A 20,876-nucleotide genomic window follows, 5' to 3' on the forward strand; every position below is an offset into this window, starting at 1 on the left:
GCATCTTTATTACTTACTGCAAAGTCAAAAGTTTACATACATTTAATTAGTATTTGGTACCATTGCCGTTAACCCCTTTGTAGCCCAAGGCGTACTAATATGTATCTGTGCCCTGGGACTTAAGAGCCTAATACATATTAGTATGTCCTAGCTTTAATGCGGTCCCTCGACCAAAGTCGCGGTGATCGCATTAAATCTCCGGCGCCATCTTACTTCAGGGTAGATGGCGCCGTCATCCCGGGTTGTTTGCGCCGCCCCACCCACACACACACGATCGCTGTGATTGGCTGTTCAGAATTGAACAGCCAATCACAGCATTTCTCACGGTTTCCGGCAATCAGATTGCTGGAAACAGTGATGTGCAGCCTAGGATCGGTGCTCATAAGAGCATCGATCCTAGGCTGTTGCTAAGAGACCCCAGCCCTCTCCCCAACCTGCTATGATCGGTGTGATCGCCAGTCACATCGATCGCACCGATCATACCACGACTGCGCGGTGACCGGCTTGTGATCTACCTGTCACCGCCCCATGACCCCTTGTGATGTCAGCTGAGGCCCCAGAGAGCTCTGATTGGAGCGATCGATGATGACCTCGATCGCTTCAATCAGAGTACCTGAACACAGGTGACAAGGCGGTCACAGGGCGGTGACCGGCTTGACACCTGCCTGTCGCCTCCCTGTGACCCCCTGTGATGCTGCCCAAGCCTTAGCCATCTCTGATTGGTGCAATCAATGTCATCATCGATCGCGCCAACCAGAGTGCCTGACCGGGAGGTGACCGGCTGGTGACATACAGAGCGGTCACGTTTGATCACCTCTGTGCTGGGCCTTGTGTTACCACAGGAGCACCTGTGACACCACAAGACCTTCTCACGTGCTCCAGTTGCTGCTGCTCCGGCGTCCTGCTGCGGTCTCCTGCGTCCTGGGTCTCCTGCTGCTGCAGATCTTGCTCCAGAACCTGCTGCTGAAAGAAGAACAGAGAAGACTTTGGCAAGTCCATCCCTGTTCTCCCCTCATCCACCCCAACCCCCCTCCCCCTTTTTACCCACCCTGCCCCCAGTTTTTTAATTTTTTGTGCGTTCTGCAGCGGCTGAGCGCTGACCCGTGACTACGTCACTGATCAATGTCGTGCTTGCTGCTTTTCAATTCATTTTTTTCATCCCTGTCAATTCTTTCTTTGCCCCCCCCCCCCCTCACTTTGTACCACCTCCATGCGTGCATCCAGCAGCCACCGAGAGTTGATCGGTGACGCAAATCACTGATCAGCGCTTGTGCTCGCTACTTTGCCTTTTTTTCAACTAACCTTTTTTTCTTTTCTAGAGGGCGGTCGCGCTGTCCGATTTTGCGCCGTGCTGGGCCACAGAAGCCTGTGACACCACAATCGCCGCTCCTGCTCCAGAAGACATCTTACAGAAGACATCTGATAGACGACATCTGAAAGTCGACAACTGTAAGTAGGATTTTTTGATCCCTTCTCATCCACCCCAATCCCCCTCTCGCCCTTCCCATCCCCCTTTCTGCCACCAAGTGCTGATCATCACTTCATCGCTCGACTGTTGTCCGTTTTTGGTTTTTTTTGCGCTTCCTGCAGCGGCCGAGCGCTGATCAGTGACCACAGATCACTGATCAGCACTCGTGCTCGGTGTTTTACACAACCTCGTCCTTTGCACCACATCCGCGCGCACACCCAGCAGCTGCCGAGAGTTGATTGGTGACATAGTTCACCGATCCACACTCGTGCTCGCTGTTTGCACCACCTACGGTAGTTCCTTTTTTCTCTTTTTTTTTTTTTCAGAAAAAAAAGTTCACACCAAGCGCACTGACACACATACACACACTCTAAATAAAGTACTGACACACAGGCACCACATACATAACTAAAAAAAAAATGTCCCGCTCATCCCAAACTCACTATTCAGTGGAGGAGGCATACCCTTTTCTTGCCTCCGACACTGACAGCGAGGGCGAGGATCCCACCTTTCTTTATTTTTCTGACTCCTCGTCATCCTCCTCTTCCTTCTCAGGTCAAATAAATAGAAAATGAAAAACCAGCACTTATTCCAATCGCATACCTTTGTGCAGTCCAGTGAGCGTCAGTCACAAATAGCCAGGGATCGCTAATCAGCAGGTGCTCTGCCCAAAGAAAGATTTTTCCTTTGATATCCTGTTATCAGATAGATTATGGCACTCCAGCAAGCCATTGAATATGAAGATCCTTTATTCTTTACTCACAATTTTAAAACATGGAGTCGGGAAAGCGGGAGTCCTTCAGGTTCTGCTGTACCGCCACTCAGACGCCCCAGGAGAAAAGATGAACCAGTGCCCCCCCCCCCCACACACACACTACTGACCCCATGTGGACCTCGGCCTCCAAAAATTATGAGCCACTGATTCCTGATTTTGTGGCGGAATCAGGAATCAAGTTTGACACCACCAGCCTCACAGAGCTAGACTTTTTCAAAGACTTTTTCTTTGAGGATCTTGTAAACCTCTTTGTGGGCCAAACTAATTTATACACTCATCAATTTTTGGAACAAAACCCCTCTTCATCATTTTCTAACTGGTCTCCTGTAGACGCAGTAGAAATAATGACGTTTTGGGGCCTGGTCCTTCATATGGGGATCCTGAAGAAGCCACAACTTTGGCGATATTGGAGTGTTGACGTTTTGTATAACATTCCAGTGTTACAAATGGTCATGACCCGGAAACGTTTTCAGGCCATCCACAAGTTCTTGCATTACATCGATAATGCAAGGTGTCCGGCACGCAATGACCCAAACTTTGATCATCTTTTCAAAGTTCGACCGGTCATCGTCCACTTCAACAACAAGTTTGCTGAAGTGTACGTGCCCCAAAGGGACATCTGCGTGGATGAGTCCTTAATGGCTTTTATGGAGCGGCTTGGATTCCGGAAGTACCTGCCCAGTAAGAAGGCCAAGTACGGAATCAAGCTGTATAAACTTTTTGAGAGTACCTCAGGGTACACTCACAAGTTTAGAGTTTATGAACGGAAGGACTGCCAGATTGAATCCCCTGAATGCCCCCCTGTTCTGGGAGTGAGTGGGAAAATCGTGTGGCACTTGGTGCACCCACTGCTGGATAAAGGTTATCACTTGTGCGTGGATAACTTTTATACCAGTGTCCCTCTCTTCAAGTCCCTCTCTGCGCGACGTACCGCAGCCTCCAATACTGTCTGCAAAAATAGAGAGGCCTCCCAAAGATGCTAATTGGGAAGCTGCTCAGAAGGGGTGAGAGCAGTTCCCAATGTAGCGACCAACCTCTGGTGGTCAAGGACAAGAGGGATGTCCTTTTCTTGACCACCATACATGGTGATGGCAGCACCGTCAGCATTGTACAAGGTTCCACTACACAGGTCGTCAAACCAGACTGTGTAGTGGGGTACAACAAGTACATGGGGGGGGGTTGATCTCTCTGATCAAGTCCTCCAGCCGTACAGTAGTGCTTTAAGAAAGGCCAAGGTTGTGGTACAACAAGTTGGCCGTGCACATTATACAGATGGCAATGCACAACGCTTTCCTTCTGTCACAATGTGCAGGCCAGACTTCTACATTGTACCTTCAGTTCCAGGAGGTAGTTATCAAGGCCCTGATATTTTGCACTGGTGACGGAGCGGGCCCCAGTACTTCCGGAACTGAAGGTCCTCTAATTGTACCAGACCAGCATTTCCCGGGGCAGATACCTTTTTTTCCGCTGTGAGGGAAGTCACAAAAGAAGTGCCGAGTGTGTTTATAAAAGGTGAATACGCCAGGACACCATTTATCAATGTGACACCTTCCCCGACAAACCTGGCCTGTGCATGAAAGAATGCTTCAAAAGGTACCATAGTTCCATGGACTACTAAATTAATTTCTGACGTATGACAACCTGACGAACACTACACAACTAACATAGTGTTCGCCAGTTTGTCATACATAAGTTGTGTAGTGTTCGTCAGGTTGTCCTACACAACTGACGTATGACACTACATTATAAGATTCACAAATCGGGTATCCGTTCCAAAAGGGGGCACTTGTTGGCCATTTCCACTGTTTAGGCACATCAGGGGCTCTGAGAACGTGACATGACGCCCTTAGACAATTCCAACAAAGTCTGCATTCTAAAGCGTCACTCCTTCCCTTCCGAGCCCTGCAGTGCACGCAAACAGTAGTTTTCTCCAACACATGGGGTATCAGCGTACTTGGGAGAAATTGCACAATAACTTTTGGTTTCCAATTTCTCCTGGTACACTTGTGAAAATAAAAAAAAATTGGGGGTTAAACTAAAATTTTAGTGAAAAAGAATTAAATGTTCATTTTTTCCTTTCACGTTCAATTAATTGCTGTGAAGCACATGAAGGGTTAATAAAGTTCTTGAATGTGGTTTTGAGCATCTTGAGGGGTGCAGTTTTTAGAATGGTGTCACTTTTGGGTATTTTCTGTCATAAAGACCCTTCAAAGTGACTTCAAATGTGATGTGGCCCCTAAAAAAATGGTTTTGTAAATTTTGTTGTAAAAATGAGAAATCGCTGGTCAACTTTTAACCCTTATAGCTCCCTAAGAAAAAAAAAAATTGTTTCCAATATTGTGCTGATGTTAAGTAGACATATGGGAAATGTTATTTATTAACTATTTTGTGTAACATATCTCTCTGATGCAGTGGTGTACCGCCAATGGCGGCAGACCACGCCACTGCTATGGGGCCCGTGGCCGGAGGGGGCCGTGAGGGCCCCAAACAGCATGGGAACGAGGAGGATAGGTGAGTAAGAGGTTGCGGCGGCAGAGGAGCGGGTTGCGCAGTGGAGGAGCGGTGCACATGCTGCAGCCACCACGTGTCCCCGCTGCTAAAGGGCCATGAATATTCCCTCTTCTCCACTCCCATAGGCGAGGAGAAGACGGAATATTCATTCTCTTTAGTAGCGGGCACGGAGGAGCGCTGAGCCGCATCTCCTGCTGTCAGTGGAGAGGAGTGAATGTGCTGGCAGCAGCTCACCTCGGCTTCTGAGAGCGCGCGCTGCTCAGATGCCGACATGACCTGCAGCAGACAGGATGCAGCGCTGGAGCAGAGGTGAGGGAAGGAAGGTGAGTATAAGTGTTTATTGTTTTGTGTGCAGTGATTGGGGGGTTGAGGAGGCCACACATACCAGGAATGGGGGATTGAGGAGGCCACACATACCAGGAATGAGGGATTGAGGAGGCCACACATACCAGGATACTTGGATTGAGGAGGCCACACATACCAGGAATGGGGGATTGAGGAGGCCACACATACCAGGAATGGGGGATTGAGGGGGCCACACATACCAGGATACTTGGATTGAGGAGGCCACACATACCAGGATTGGGGGATTGAGGAGGCCACACATACCAGGATTGGGGGATTGAGGAGGCCACACATACCAGGATTGGGGGATTGAGGAGGCCACACATACCAGGATTGGGGGATTGAGGAGGCCACACATACCAGGATTGGGGGATTGAGGAGGCCACACATACCAGGATTGGGGGATTGAGGAGGCCACACATACCAGGATTGGGGGATTGAGGAGGCCACACATACCAGGATTGGGGGATTGAGTAAGCCACACATACCAGGATTGGGGGATTGAGTAAGCCACACATACCAGGATTGGGGGATTGAGTAAGCCACACATACCAGGATTGGGGGATTGAGGAGGCCACACATACCAGGATACTTGGATTGAGGAGGCCACACATACCAGGAATGGGGGATTGAGGAGGCCACACATACCAGGATTGGGGGATTGAGGAGGCCACACATACCAGGATTGGGGAATTGAGGAGGCCACACATACCAGAATTGGGGGATTGTGGGGGCCACACATTCCAGGGATTGTGGGATTGAGGGGGCCACACATACGAGGATGGGGAAATTTACCAGTAGCTGCTGCATTTCCCACCCTAGGTGTATACTCAAGTCAATAGGTTTTCCCATTTTTATGTGGTAAAATTAGGGGCCTCGGCTTATATTTGGGTCGGCTTATTTAAAATATATGGTATTTTAAAATCAGTGAGTACGTGGTGCCCATAATACTGCAGGACTGTGGCGTGCATTATACTATATGGGGGCTGCATTTTACCCTATGGGGTGTGTAATATACTGTATGGAGGACCATGGGAAGTTCATTATACTATATGGAGGATTCTGGGGGGTGCATTATACTATATGGAGGTTTATGGGGGGAGCATTATACTATATGGAGGATTATGGGGGCACATTTTACTATATGGAAGATTATTGGTGGTGCATTATACTATATGGAAGGCTATGTGGGGCCATTATAATATTTTGAGGGCTATGTGGGGGGCCACTATACTGTATGAAAGCAATTATACAGTGTGAATGTTTGTGTGGGGTCATTATACTGTTTGGAGGCCTGTGTGGGGCCATGATAGTGTATGGAGGGCTCTGTGGGGTTCACAGTTGGGGGATTATACTGTGTTAGGGTCACCATACTTTGCCGTGGGAGTTGAAGTGGGGTACAATAGTGTCATTATACTGTGCATGTGGAGGAATTCATCATAGGGGTATCATACTGTTTGGGGGGCACTTTTGTTGGCATCATACTTTATGGGGGCAATGAAGGAGGAATCTACGACTTCAGAAGGAGGTAAATTACTATGTAAAGGCTGGAAAGTTATGAGATCTGCTCTTCTGTGACGCAGACAAATATTTTTTTTTTTGTAGAGGGGGGGGGGGCCCAATTAGAGCTTCTGCTATGGGGCCCCATGACTTCTATGTACGCCCCTGCTCTGATGTAAGGGCATGAAAATTCAAAGTTTGAAAATTGTTAAATTTTCAAAACTTTCCCCAAATTTCCATTTTTTTTTCACAAATAAACACAAGTGATATAGAAGAAATGTTACCACTTTCATGAAGTACAATATGTCATGAAAAAACAATCTCGGAATCAGGGAGTTCTTACCTCATAAAGTGACAGTGGTCAGAATTGTAAAAATTGGCCTGGTCATTAACGTGCAAACCACCCTGGAGGGTATAGGGGTTAAACTGAATGATTTGGGTCAAGCATTTGGGATATCCTTCCACAAGCTTCTCACAATAGTTCGGTTGGAATTTGGGCCCTTTCCTCAATACAAAAGTGGTGTAACTGATCCAGGTTTGTAGATCGCCTTGCTCGCACCTGCCTTTTCAGCTTTGCCCATAAATTTTCAATAGGATTGAGATCAGGGTTTGTGATGGCTACTCCAAAACATTGACTTTGGCAGCCACTTTGTTACCATTTTGGCAGTATGCTTCGGGTCATTGTCCATTTGGAAGACCCTTTTTCGCCCAAGCTTTAACTTCCTGGCTAATGTCTTGAGATGTTGCTTCAGTATTGTCAAATTATATTTTGTTCTCATGATGCCATCTATTTTGTGATGTGCATCAGTCCATCCTGCAGCAAAACAACTCCACAACATGATGCTGTAACCCCCGTGTTTCACAGTTGGGATGGTGTTCTTAGGCTTCCAAGCTTCTCCCTTTTTTCCTCCAAATGTAACAATGGTAATTATGCCCAAAATTTTAGTTTAATCAAACCACAGGACATGCCTCCAAAAATGAAGGTCTTTGTTCCTGTGTGCATTTGCCAACATTAATCTGGCTTTTTTATGTTTCTTTTGGAGTAATGGCTTCTTCCTGGCAGAGTGGCCTTTCAGCCCATGTTGATACAGCACTCGTTTCACTGTGGATATTGACACAGTCTTACCAGCTTCCGCCATCATCTTCACAAGGTCTCTTGCTTTTGTCCTTGGGTTGATATGCACATATCGGACCAAAAGCACGTTCATCTCTGGGACACAGAACCCGCCTACTTCCTGAGCGGTATGATGGCTGGACATTCCCATCTTGTTTGTACTTGCGTATATTTGTTTGTACAGATGAACGAGGCACCCTCGGGTATCTTGAAATTGTACCCAAGGATGAGCTGGACTTGTGCAAGTCCACAATTCTCTTCTTGATATCTTGGCTGATTTCTTTAGACTTTCCCATGATGCTACACAAAGAAGCAGTGTGTTTCAGGTGTGCATTAACATACATCCACAGGTGTGTCTCTAAATAACTAAGATGTTGCCAAAAAACCTATCGGAAGCTTCCAAACACATGATATATGTAGCATCGGTGTCTCTGGTTCCTGCCCGGTAGAGACGTCGATCCACTCACCACCGCGGCTACGGTCCGGTGTCCCCTGCTACATCCTCTTGTCTCACTGCAGCGTCTTCCCAGGGTGCGTGCCCCGCGCACATATCCCCGGGCACTGTACTTAGGGCCCGCGCGCTCCCTCCCTCGGAAAGGGGCCGCGTGCCCCATCCTAAAAAGTCACCGGCCAATGGCCAGAGGACTGCCCCTATTTAAGGCACCTCCTCCAAAACGGACGTGCCTGTGCAAAGTTGTGGTTTGTGTTCTAAACACTCTCTCCAGCCCTCAGATCCCAGTGCTGCCTGCCTATCAGCCGTGTCCGCCTGTCAGTCTGCCAGCCAAGCCTGCCCATTTACCTGCATTGTATATCAGCCGTGCTCTTCTGTCGTGCCTGTCGGCTTTGGCTATCAGTCCCGTGGGAGTCGCCTGCTCTCCCTCGAGGTCTGTCCCAGTGTGGCACCTGGTCCACCTTCCCGGTCCCTCCTTGGTTCACGGAGTCGATTAAGCCACCGTGTAGCCAGGGTCGGTCTGGGTAGGCACTTAGTTACGCCTCTCTGGTCCCTCCTCGTATCTCAGCACAGAGGTTCCACCACCTGGACCCGTAACAATATGATCATATGGGCAGTCCAGAATTGTTTAAAGGCATAGTAATCTTAGTGTATGTAAACTTTTGACTTTGCAGTAAGTAATAAATATGCCTTAAAACATTCTCTCATTATTCTGGCATTTGACAAATATTAAATATTATGGTAATACTAATTGACCTAAAACAGGAAAGGTTTATTCTGATTTCATTTCAGATATTGAGAAAAACATGCATACAGAGAAGGAAATAATTATTTGATCCCTTGCTGTTTTTGTAAGCTTGCCCACTGACAAAGACATGAACAGTCTGTAATTTTAAGGGTAGGTTAATTTTAACATTGAGAGATAGAATATCCAAAAAAAAAAAATCAAGAAAATCACATTGTATAAATTAGATAAATTTATTTTAATTTTGCAGTGACAAATAAGTATTTGATTCCTCTGGCAAACAACACTTGGTGGCAAAACCCTTGTTGGAAAGCACAGCAGTCAGACATTTTTTGTAGTTGATGATGAGGGTTGTGCACATGTAAGGAGGAATTTTGGTCCACTCCTCCTTGCAGATCATCTCTAAATCATTCAGATTTTGAGGCTGTCGCTTGGCAACTCGAAGCTTCAACTCCCTCCATAAGTTTTCTATGAGATTAAGGTCTGGAGACTGGCTTGGCAACTCCATGACCTTAATGTGCTTCTTTTTGAGCCACTCCTTTGTTGCCTTGGCTGTATGTTTTGGGTCATTGTCTTAATGGAAGACCCAGCCATGACCCATTTTTAATATCCTGGCGGAGGGAAGGAGGTTGTCACTCAGGATTTTACTGCACATTTCTCCATCCATTCTCCCATTGATGCAGTGAAGTAGTCCTGCGCCCTTAGCAGAGAAACACCCCCAAAACATAATGTTTCCACCTCCATGCTTGACAGTGGGGACGGTGTTCTTTGGGTCATAGGCAGCATTTCTCTTCCTCCAAACACGGCGAGTTGAGTTAATGCCAAAGAGCTCAATTTTTGTCTCATCTGACCACAGCACCTTCTCCCAATAACTCGCAGAATCATCCAGGTGTTCATTGTGCAGGCCTGTCTGAAGTTTGCCATGTGCCTTCTTGATCAGGGGGACCTTATGGGCACTGCTGGATTTTTTAAGCCTTTAAGGTGTAATGTGTTACCAATGGTTTTGTTGGTGACTGTGGTCCCAGCTGCCTTGAGATCATTAACAAGTTCCCCTGTGTAGTTTTAGGCTGATCTCTCACCTTCCTCATGATCAGGGATACCTCACGAGGTTAGATTTTGAATGGTGCCCCAGACAGATGTCGATTGACAGTCATTTTGTATTTCTTCCATTTTCTTACTGTTGCACCAACAGTTGTCTCTTTCTCACCCAGCGTCTTACTTATGGTTTTGTAGCCCATTCTAGCTTTGTGCAGGTCTATGATCTTGTCCCTGACATCCTTAGACGGCTCTTTGGTTTTGCCCATGTTGTAGAGGTTAGAGTCTGACTGATTAATTGAGTCTGTGGACAGGAGTCTTTTATACAGGTGACTATGTAAGAAAGCTGTATTTAATGCAGGTAACGAGTTGATTAGGAGCGTCTAACTGGTCTGTAGGAGCCAGAACTCATATTGGTTTGTAGGGGATCAAAACAACCAATAACCAAAAGGCTCAAATAGGTGTATCAGAAATTCAAAAAAACACAAAGAACATATAGTATACACCCTAAAATGTAACTCTTAATAGATATTTTAAAAGATAGTATCAATAAATCAAGGATAATCAGATAAAAGTATGGGGGAGGGATAGCAGTGGGATAGCACAAATGGCATTCAAACTCGCCCTATAGGGCCCTAAGGGAGGAATGCCCTACCTGACAGCGGAGTAATCACCCTAATGTGTCCCCGCTCCACGGAGGCTGTCCGTTACCTGTCCCTAAAGTACCCCTATACAGACATAAAAAACAAAAACCAAAGGCATCCCAATAATAGGAGACCAAACCGTCATATCATAAAAATTAATATGCTGTAAACGTAGAAAAAAACATGCATCAGTTATGATCAGGTGGGTATAGGATATCGGTAGTTCTCCATAAATATAATCAAAATAACTTATTGCAAAAACATCACCATCAATCAGTGTCAGTATGTCCCACAATATCAGTATTATAGTTGTGATCAGATGGAAATAGAGGAAAACCCTATATCCCTATCTATAAATTTCTTACTGGAAAACTATAGGTCATAAAGAAAATTAGACTACAGATAACTTCTGTTAGTCTCTAATACAGTGCTGTGCAAATTAATTGGGACAAAGCATTTTTTAAGTAAAATCGTCAGTTGGTTACCAGTAAGTGATTCAAACCAGTTTTAACTGCTTTGAACATATGTTTTGGGGCTTTTTTACAGCTGATGGTACAGGGAGCTTATTTCCTGTTGATGGTATGATGAATTCATCCAATACATAGTCGTTTTAAAACGTTTTATTGTGCCATTCATACGTAAATTTGAAGGGACATTCCAACAAGATTTGGCTCCATGCCACAATTCCAAGTGTGTGAAGAAATTCCTGGAAGAAAATAAAGTAAAAGTGCTGGACTGGCCTGGCAATTCACCAGACTTAAATCCTATAGAAAATTTGTGGAGCATTGTGAAAAGACGTCTTGGCAAAATGGACTGTACAACCAAAGTACGCATGATAAACAGTGCCATACAAGTGTTGTTCCATAATGAAGAATTGAAGAATTTACGCAAAAACTTGGTAGAATCAATGCCAAAACACATTGAAAATCTCATATCTGCTAAAGGACGACATATTTCTTACTAAAATTAGTATGTAACAGTGCATTATAACATTTTATTATTAAAAACTCAAAAATGTGTTTTTTTGCTTTGTCCCAATTAATTTGCACAGTACTATATCTTTGAAAAAGTTTCTTTATGACATACGGCGTACTGGGCTTACAATATATATCTCCATGACCATTCAGGATATGTCCCTTAAATTCCCCCCTTTTGTTTTAGTGACCGTTGCTATTATATACACTATTTACCAGTTATTTCTCAAAGAACATTCTTATGTTTAGTATTGTGACTTTATTTGACTCTCATTTGGGGTGTTCTAATTTGTTTTCTTTTCAGCGTTTGGTATAGCTTTCAATGTAATGTACCTCATCCTTTCTTGGGATAGCGGTCCCTATTTGAGTACTGGTGGCACGCATTTGCATTCCACTGAGATCGCGCGGCGGAAGTGACGTCTTTTGTTTGCCGCGGGCGGAAGTACTGGTGACACGCATTTGCGGTTCACCGAGATCGCGCTGCGGAAGTGACGTTTTTTCCATTGCCGCATGCAAAAGCTACAAGCGGTTAGTTTCTGCTGGAACGCACTCAGCTTTCCAGTGGTACCTCGCGACGGAGACCTTCCACCTGCGCCGGACACAGTTAACAGCTGTTTCAGCTCTAACCTAATACAGGGGGTTTATTAAGACTGATGAGTCGCCGGGTCTCCTGGCATGGTGACTCACCAGATGGGACATACTCATTTTTCCATTCAGCCCGATCTATTATGGTGTACTCCTGTGACTGTCCCCTGATGAGCCCCGACTGGGACTTTGACATATATTGGGATTATGAACCAACTGGCATCAGATAAGTCTGCAATTTAGCAGTTTGTTAATATATGATGGTTGTGACATGAATTTATTGAGAACACTGGTGAATACTGGTGGCCACTATATGACTGTTTGAGTGATCTACAGGTATCGTTCGGTCACTGTTTGTAATAATTGAGACGCATTAAAAGTTGGCTATCTCAAATTTTCTTTATGACCTATGGTGATCCAGTAAGAAATTTGACCTATAGTTTTCCAGTAAGAAATTTATAGATAGGGATATAGGGTTTTCCTCTATTTCCATCTGATCACAACTATAATATTGATATTGTGGGACATACTGACACTGATTGATGGTGATGTTTTTGCAATAAGTTATTTTGATTATATTTATGGAGCACTACTGATATCCTATACCCTCCTGATCGTAACTGATGCATGTTTTTTTTCTACGTTTACAGCATATTAACTTTTTATGATACGACTGTTTGGTCTCCTGTTATTGGGATGCCTTTTGGTTTTTGTTTTTTATGTCTGTATAGGGGTACTTTAGGGACAGGCAAGGGACAGCCTCCGTGGAGCGGGGGACACCACGCCGACACATTAGGGTGATTACTCCGCTGTCAGGTAGGGCATTCCTCCCTTAGGGCCCTATAGTTTTAATGTAGCTGTGTCTCAGCTTCTAGAAAGAGAAAATGGAAAAAGCAACGGTGCAGATCTAAGTGCAATATTACTCAAAAAAGTAGTAAAAGGTGGGGTAACTGAATACTGCTCACCTTGCAGAAGTCTTGAGATTAAGCATTAGATAGTGATATGACTCCTGTGACTTACAGAGTCTTCATTTGGCTTGTAGCACACTTTGCCAGGAAAATCAGGCCTCCATATAGGAATATCCTTGCAGAAGTCTTGAAATTCACATACCAATAGAACTTTTGAGGCTTATGGAGTCTTTATTTGGCATGCAGCACGCTTTACCAGAAGAATCAGGCTTCCATATAGGAAGATCCTGTTAAGGCAGTTAACCAAATAGGTGTGTTCTGGTTAAAGTATTGCGGCGCTTCCAGATAAGATCCAGTAGGTTTTTTCATCCAGAATTTATTTTTCAAAAGAATATAAAATATAGAATAGCAAGATACAACGCGTTTCGAGTCATTGCAGAGTCTTCCTCAGGTAGAATTTTATAATCATATATCTAGAACTACCCTTCCTTAAATACCCCTCTAAACTGAAAAGGTGAAATAGTGACCCGCCTGGTTCCTTAATCACGTTAATTGAACAAGTTTGTGCGAATAATTGGTGTGACAGTCTGAATTTGTATCTGCTCTAGTAAAAACAGTTAAAAAGTGCCAACATATTTGAAAATGTAAATAATATATATAAAATAAAATACAAATAGAATAGAAAATGTATGATCCTTTCTTTGTTATCATTTAAACCATCTGGATGTAAACACCGCATACGATAAATCCAGAAGGATTCTTTTCTATTTAATATTTGAGTTCTATTCTGAGTGGAGGCTGGTATATGTTCTACAGGAGTTATTTGTACTTGGAATTTCCCTCCGTGGGTATGCAATAAGTGACGTGATAGGCTGTGAGTTAAAAGTCCTATTTTAGCCTTATAGCGATTGTCCACTAAGGCGGTTTTGAAGTTTTCTAGTAGTACGACCTACATATTGTAGGCCGCATTTACAGGTGATAATGAATATAACATAAATTATGTTTTTTTGTACCGTAGGTATATTGATGACTTAGTCATCCTGTGGAAGGGTGATCAGAAAACGGCAGAACAACTTGTTCATGAACTGAATCATAACACATGGGGTATTCATTTTTCATGTAGTATGAGTACAAATAAAATTAATTTTTTAGACTTAGAAATCAGTTTTTAAAAAAACTCAATAATAACAAAATCATTTTTTAAGCCAGTAGATTCAAATGGATATCTGGAATTCAACAGTGCACATTTTCACAAATGGAAAACAAATATTCCCTATAGCCAATTTCTACATATAAGGAAAAATAATACATTATTAGAGGATTATAATACACAAGCAAAAATCCTCATAGACAGGTTTTAAAATAAAAAAATACCCGAATAAACTAATTTCTGCAGCATATGAAATCAATAGGAAGAAAATACAGAAGGATTGCCTTATGGCTATGAGTAATTAGGTAAAACCAGAAATAGATATCTCCTCACAAGAGAATAAATATAAATTTAATTTTATTACAGCTTTTAATAAGGAAAATGCCAGTATTAGAAAAATACTTGGCAAACATTGGCATATTCTGCAACAAGATCCTCTCCTAAGAGAATCCCTACCTGACCATCCGGGGATTACCGTATTTTTCGGACTATAAGACGCACCGGACCATAAGACGCACCTAGGTTTTAGAGGAGGAAAATAAAAAAATAAAAATTTAAGCAAAAAATGTGGTCATGATGCACTTTTAAGGGGGAGGGGGTCTTCTGCTGACACTGGTTTAGGGGTAATGTCCCTCAATTCTGATAATATCCCCCATCCTGGTATATATGCCGCCCCCCTTCCTTTTATATGTGGTCCCCATCCCCATCCTGGTATGCCTGGCATCCCTCCATCCTGGTATGCATGGCACCCCTCATACCTATCCTGGTATGCATGGCACCCCTCATACCCAATCCTGGTATGCATGGCACCCCTCATACCCAATCCTGGTATGCATGGCACCCCTCATACCCAATCCTGGTATGCATGGCACCCATCATACCCAATCCTGGTATGCATGGCACCCATCATACCCAATCCTGGTATGCATGGCACCCATCATACCCAATCCTGGTATGCATGGCACCCATCATACCCAATCCTGGTATGCATGGCACCCATCATACCCAATCCTGGTATGCATGGCACCCATCATACCCAATCCTGGTATGCATGGCACCCATCATACCCAATCCTGGTATGCATGGCACCCATCATACCCAATCCTGGTATGCATGGCACCCATCATACCCAATCCTGGTATGCATGGCACCCATCATACCCAATCCTGGTATGCATGGCACCCATCATACCCAATCCTGGTATGCATGGCACCCATCATACCCAATCCTGGTATGCATGGCACCCCTAATCCCTGTCCTGGTATGCATGGCACCCCTAATCCCTGTCCTGGTATGCATGGCACCCCTAATCCCTGTCCTGGTATGCATGGCACCCCTAATCCCTGTCCTGGTATGCAGGCACCCCTAATCCCTGTCCTGGTATGCATGGCACCCCTAATCCCTGTCCTGGTATGCATGGGCCCCCTAATCCCCATCAGGCTGCACATTTAAAAAAATAAACACTCCTACTCACCTCTCTTCTCTCCTCCAGCGCTGCGTCCGGTCTGCCTGCACTGATCTCTCCATGTGAGCCACGCATGATGTCACTGCCATGCGCGGCTCACATGGAGAGATCAGCTGCCGGAAGTCACTGCTCCCCACGCCAGGACTGTGTGCGCGGGGAGCAGTGACTTCACTCTCCTTCATAGCCGGCACACAGCGGAGCCGCGCTGCGGCTGCTGCCGGCTGTCTCCTGTGCACGCTCATTAAAGGGCATGAATATTCACCCACTCCCCACGCCCATAGGCATGGAGAGAGGTTGAATATTCATGCCCTTTAACAGCGGGCACAGGAGATAGCCGGCAGTAGCCGCAGCGCGGCTACACTGTATACCGCTATTAAGGAGCATGAATACTCAGTGCTCCCCACGCCTCATGGGCGTGGGGAGCAGTGAATATTCATTTTCTTTAGCAGCGGGGACAGTGTAGGCTGCAGCGGGCGGCTGCTGCCTCCTGTGCCCCTCTCCTCCACCGATACCGCTCCCCCCCACACCCCACATAAATATACACATATTGTACACCCATATACAACATTCTGACTATAAGACGCACTCCCCATTTTCCTCCAAATTTTTGGAGGAAAAAAATACGTCTTATGGTCCGAAAAATACGGTACCTTTCGAAGGGGAAAAACCATTTGGAATCTGATAGCTCCTAGCAGACTTAAAAATATTCCTATTCAATTTGAACAAAGAGGAACTAATACAGCTATAACAGTGGGAGTGGGAGTATTTAAATGTAGAAAGAAACTCTGCTGTTGCTGTAGATGTATTACACATGGCTGTAAGGAGATTATATCTTACAGTACAGGTGAAAAGTTTTTAATTAAACAACATCTTTCTTGTCAAACAGTCTATGTTATATACATTATCACCTGTAAATGCGGCCTACAATATGTAGGTCGTACTACTAGAAAACTTCAAAACCACCTTACTGGACATCGCTATAACGCTAAAATAGGACTTTTAACACACAGCCTATCACGTCACTTATTGCATACCCACAGAGGGAAATTCCAAGTACAAATAACTCCTGTAGAACATACACCAGCCTCCACTCAGAATAGAACTCAAATATTAAATAGAAAAGAATCTTTCTGGATTTATCGTATGCGGTGTTTATATCCTGATGGTTTAAATGATAGAATAGAATATGTATGATCCTTTCTTTATTTTTTTTTATTTTTTTTTTATATATATATATTATTTACATTTTTAAATATGTTGGCACTTTTTAACTGTTTTTACTAGAGCAGATACAAATTCAGACTGTCACACCAATTATTCGCACAAACTTGTTAAATTAACGTGATTAAGGAACCAGGCGAGTCACTCTTTCACCTTTTCAGTTTAGAGGGGTATTTAAGGAAGGATAGCTCTAGATATATGATTATAAAATTCTACCTGAGGAAGACTCTGCAATGAGCCGAAACGCGTTGTATCTTGCTATTCTATATTTTATATTCTTTTGAAAAATAAATTCTGGATGAAAAAACCTACTGGATCTTATCTGGAAGCGCCGCAATACTTTATCCAGAACACACCTATTTGAATAAGGGCCTATAGGGTGAGTTTGAATGCCATTTGTGCTATCCCACTGCTATCCCTCCCCCATACTTTTATCTGGATTATTGTCCTTGATTTATTGATGCTATCTTTTTAAAATATCTATTAACAGTTACATTTTAGGGTGTATACTTTATGTTCTTTGTGTTTTTTTTGTAGGGGATCAAATACTTATTTCTTACTGCAAAATGAAAATTTATCTAATTTATACAATGTGATTTTCTTGATTTTATATGGATAGTCTCTCTCTCAATGTTAAAATTAACCTACCCTTAAAATTATAGACTGTTCATGTCTTTGTCAGTGGGCAAACTTACAAAAACAGCAAGGGATCACAAGGGCTTCTGAGGTACAGCCAGCAGTGAGTGGGGTCACCATTGTTGAGGGTGCCAACCTCCGCAGCTAGGCAGTATCAGCTTTGTTTAGGTGCGGGATAGGGTTAGGTAGTGACTGTACCAATTATTCAGCAGCATCATTGTTTACATCTATTTATATACATCCACAACAAGCCATTCAGCTTGTAATTTTGCTAGTTTTAAGAACATACAGTACAGACCAAAAGTTTGGACACACCTCATTTAAAGATTTTTTTTTGTATTTTCATGACTATGAAAATTGTACATTCACACTGAAGGCATCAAAACTATGAATTAACACATGTGGAATTATATACTTAACAAAAAAGTGTGAAACAACTGAAAATATGTCTTATATTCTAGGTTCTTCAAAGTAGCCACCTTTTGCTTTGATGACTGCTTTGCACACTCTTGGCATTCTCTTGATGAGCTTCAAGAGGTAGTCACCGGAAATGGTTTTCCAACAATCTTGAAGGAGTTCCCAGAGATGCTTGGCACTTGTTGGCCCTTTTGCCTTCACTCTGCGGTCGAGCTCACCCCAAACCATCTCGATTGGGTTCAGGTCTGGTGATTGTGGAGGCCAGGTCATCTGGCATAGCACCCCATCACTCTCCTTCTTGGTCAAATAGCCCTTACACAGCCTGGAGGTGTGTCTGGGGTCATTGTCCTGTTGAAAAATAAATGATGGTCCAACTAAACGCAAACCGGATGGAATAGCATGCCGCTGCAAGATGCTGTGGTAGCCATGCTGGTTCAGTATGCCTTCAATTTTGAATAAATCCCCAACAGTGTCACCAGCAAAGCACACCATCACACCTCCTCCTCCATGCTTCACGGTGGGAACCAGGCATGTAGAGTCCATCCGTTCACCTTTTCTGCGTCGCACAAAGACATGGTGGTGGGAACCAAAGATCTCAAATTTGGACTCATCAGACCAAAGCATAGATTTCCACTGGTCTAATGTCCATTCCTTGTGTTCTTTAGCCCAAACAAGTCTCTTCTGCTTGTTGCCTGTCCTAAGCAGTGGTTTCCTAGCAGCTATTTTACCATGAAGGCCTGCTGCACGAAGTCTCCTCTTAACAGTTGTTGAAGAGATGTGTCTGCTGCTAGAACTCTGTGTGGCATTGACCTGGTCTCTAATCTGAGCTGCTGTTAACCTGCGATTTCTGAGGCTGCAGACAGGGATAAACTTATCCTCAGAAGCAGAGGTGACTCTTGGTCTTCCTTTCCCTATGCGGTCTTCATGTGAGCCAGTTTCTTTGTAGCGCTTGATGGTTTTTGCAACTGCACTTGGGGAGAGTTTCAAGTGCTGCTTTTTTCTTGCCATAATACAAATTCTAACAGTCTATTCAGACTTTTCAGAGATTTTTACCACATCATAGTTGGATAGTTAGAGGCGTATCATCCATAGCGGCAGCCCACCCCGCCACTATGGTGCCCATGAGAAAAACAAGAATTTGAGCTTGGTTTAAGTTGGTATCCATGCAGCACATAAATGTATGTTTACTATGGCCATAAATCAGAAAAAAAAATACAAGAAGAAAAATGATCATAAACCCTGCTGTAAATAAATAAATAAAAAGCAAAAGTGCATTTAAATAAAATGGGGTTCTTAAGAATACTGTTTTTGATCAAAAATAGCATGAAACCTATCCCAACCATGGCAAGGTGAACCTATTAGGGATAGTCCTACTCTGTTTAATATTAAAAACTTTACTATATGTCAAAGCCTCAAACTTCTGTGTGTGAATCAGACATGAGATCTAACGTGATAGAAGATTACAGTGCAGGGAAGACGGGAAACATTCATATAGATGGCCGATGGAGATGTAGTCAGTGAAGAACTCTGGCCAAATATGTTTCTAGAGCCGTAGTAGAAGATGAAGATGTCGTCCTCATGATGAAGTAGTTATTCCTCATATCACGTGTAATGAAAATCTCCTGCAGTATTGATAATGTCCATTACAGTGTTGGTAAATGAGACGAGAATTGGCTTTATGGAAGATGAGTCTATGAGAAACGTATTCAGCTACAGACTCCGAGGAAGAAACTGCTTGTTGTCTGTGGCCTAAAATGTATAGGTTTTATTACTAGATGTAAAGCAGAAAACTAAATACTGTAAAATAATATATCTCCTCATATGTTTCTGTGGCATCCCGGTACCCGTTCTACTGCTGCTAAATGAGATAGTTGTAGTGTGATAGTAGACTTGTTCCACTGTGGGCACTGTGAGTTAGGGGATATAATACATTGCATTGTAAATTGGACTTTCCTGCCATCTACTGGCCAATATGTGTATATGAAAGGTAAGTGATTATTCTCCTCACAATAAGCTGCCATAGACACGGCTGGGAGGAGTCTCTCAGCTCAGGGCTCGCACACTGACTGAGCACTGGTACAAATCAGTAGTGGGGGGTTCAAGCTGCCTAACGAAGATATAGGAGACAGACACTATTTCTCACAGAAGAGTTTCCATGCCAGTCCACGCTGGGGGACATTTTTCTCCACATAATCTCCTTCACAAAACACAAGGCTCTTCCAGTCAGGAGAGATACCGCTGTTCGTGTGCTCTCCTGCACGCTGGTTATCCTGTTTGCTTCTAGCCGGGACCAGATCCACGTGGCTGCCACACCATCGACTACCCCCTGCGAAAGGGAACGGTGGGCTAAAAACTGTGAGCACACCCAGACTTTAGTGTGTTTCCACGGAGAGCCAATCTGTGAAGGTTCCTCCATCAGTGTAATATTTCTTAGACTGCGCATAGCATTTCCTCTACTAGCAAGTCAAGAGAACTCTGCTCCAGCCGCCCTGAGAGGCCATAACCTCGCTTGTCTCATGTGGAGAGAACCATTACTTTCATATGCACAAAATACTGTAACCTTTGCCTTCAAGAGAGACTGTACCCCGTTACCTCCTTCAGTAAAATTGTTATATTTTACAAGTTCACCTGCGTGTCTGGCTGCGTGTGATTGCACAAACATCACGGGCACTCCAAACTTGCACCCAGACACCACAACTACAGGAGTGCCCCCTGGGGGTCCTATACCATCCACAAGTGCCACCTCCCGCTTTTGACAATTGCTGTGGACACTAGGGAAGTGTTTAGGGGTCCATAAACCCACTTCAACTACTGTGACATCATTATCTGTTGCCTTTGAGACTACATTTCCCCTTATTATCTCCAGTAATTGTATTATTACGCAGGATTTTTATGATGTTACATCGGCTCATCATCTTCTCATTCAGGTCTC

This window comes from Phyllobates terribilis, unplaced genomic scaffold (genome assembly GCF_046119375.1).
Source record: "Phyllobates terribilis strain yellow unplaced genomic scaffold, ASM4611937v1 Scaffold_29__1_contigs__length_15306474, whole genome shotgun sequence".
In the NCBI taxonomy this organism is placed as follows: domain Eukaryota; kingdom Metazoa; phylum Chordata; class Amphibia; order Anura; family Dendrobatidae; genus Phyllobates; species Phyllobates terribilis.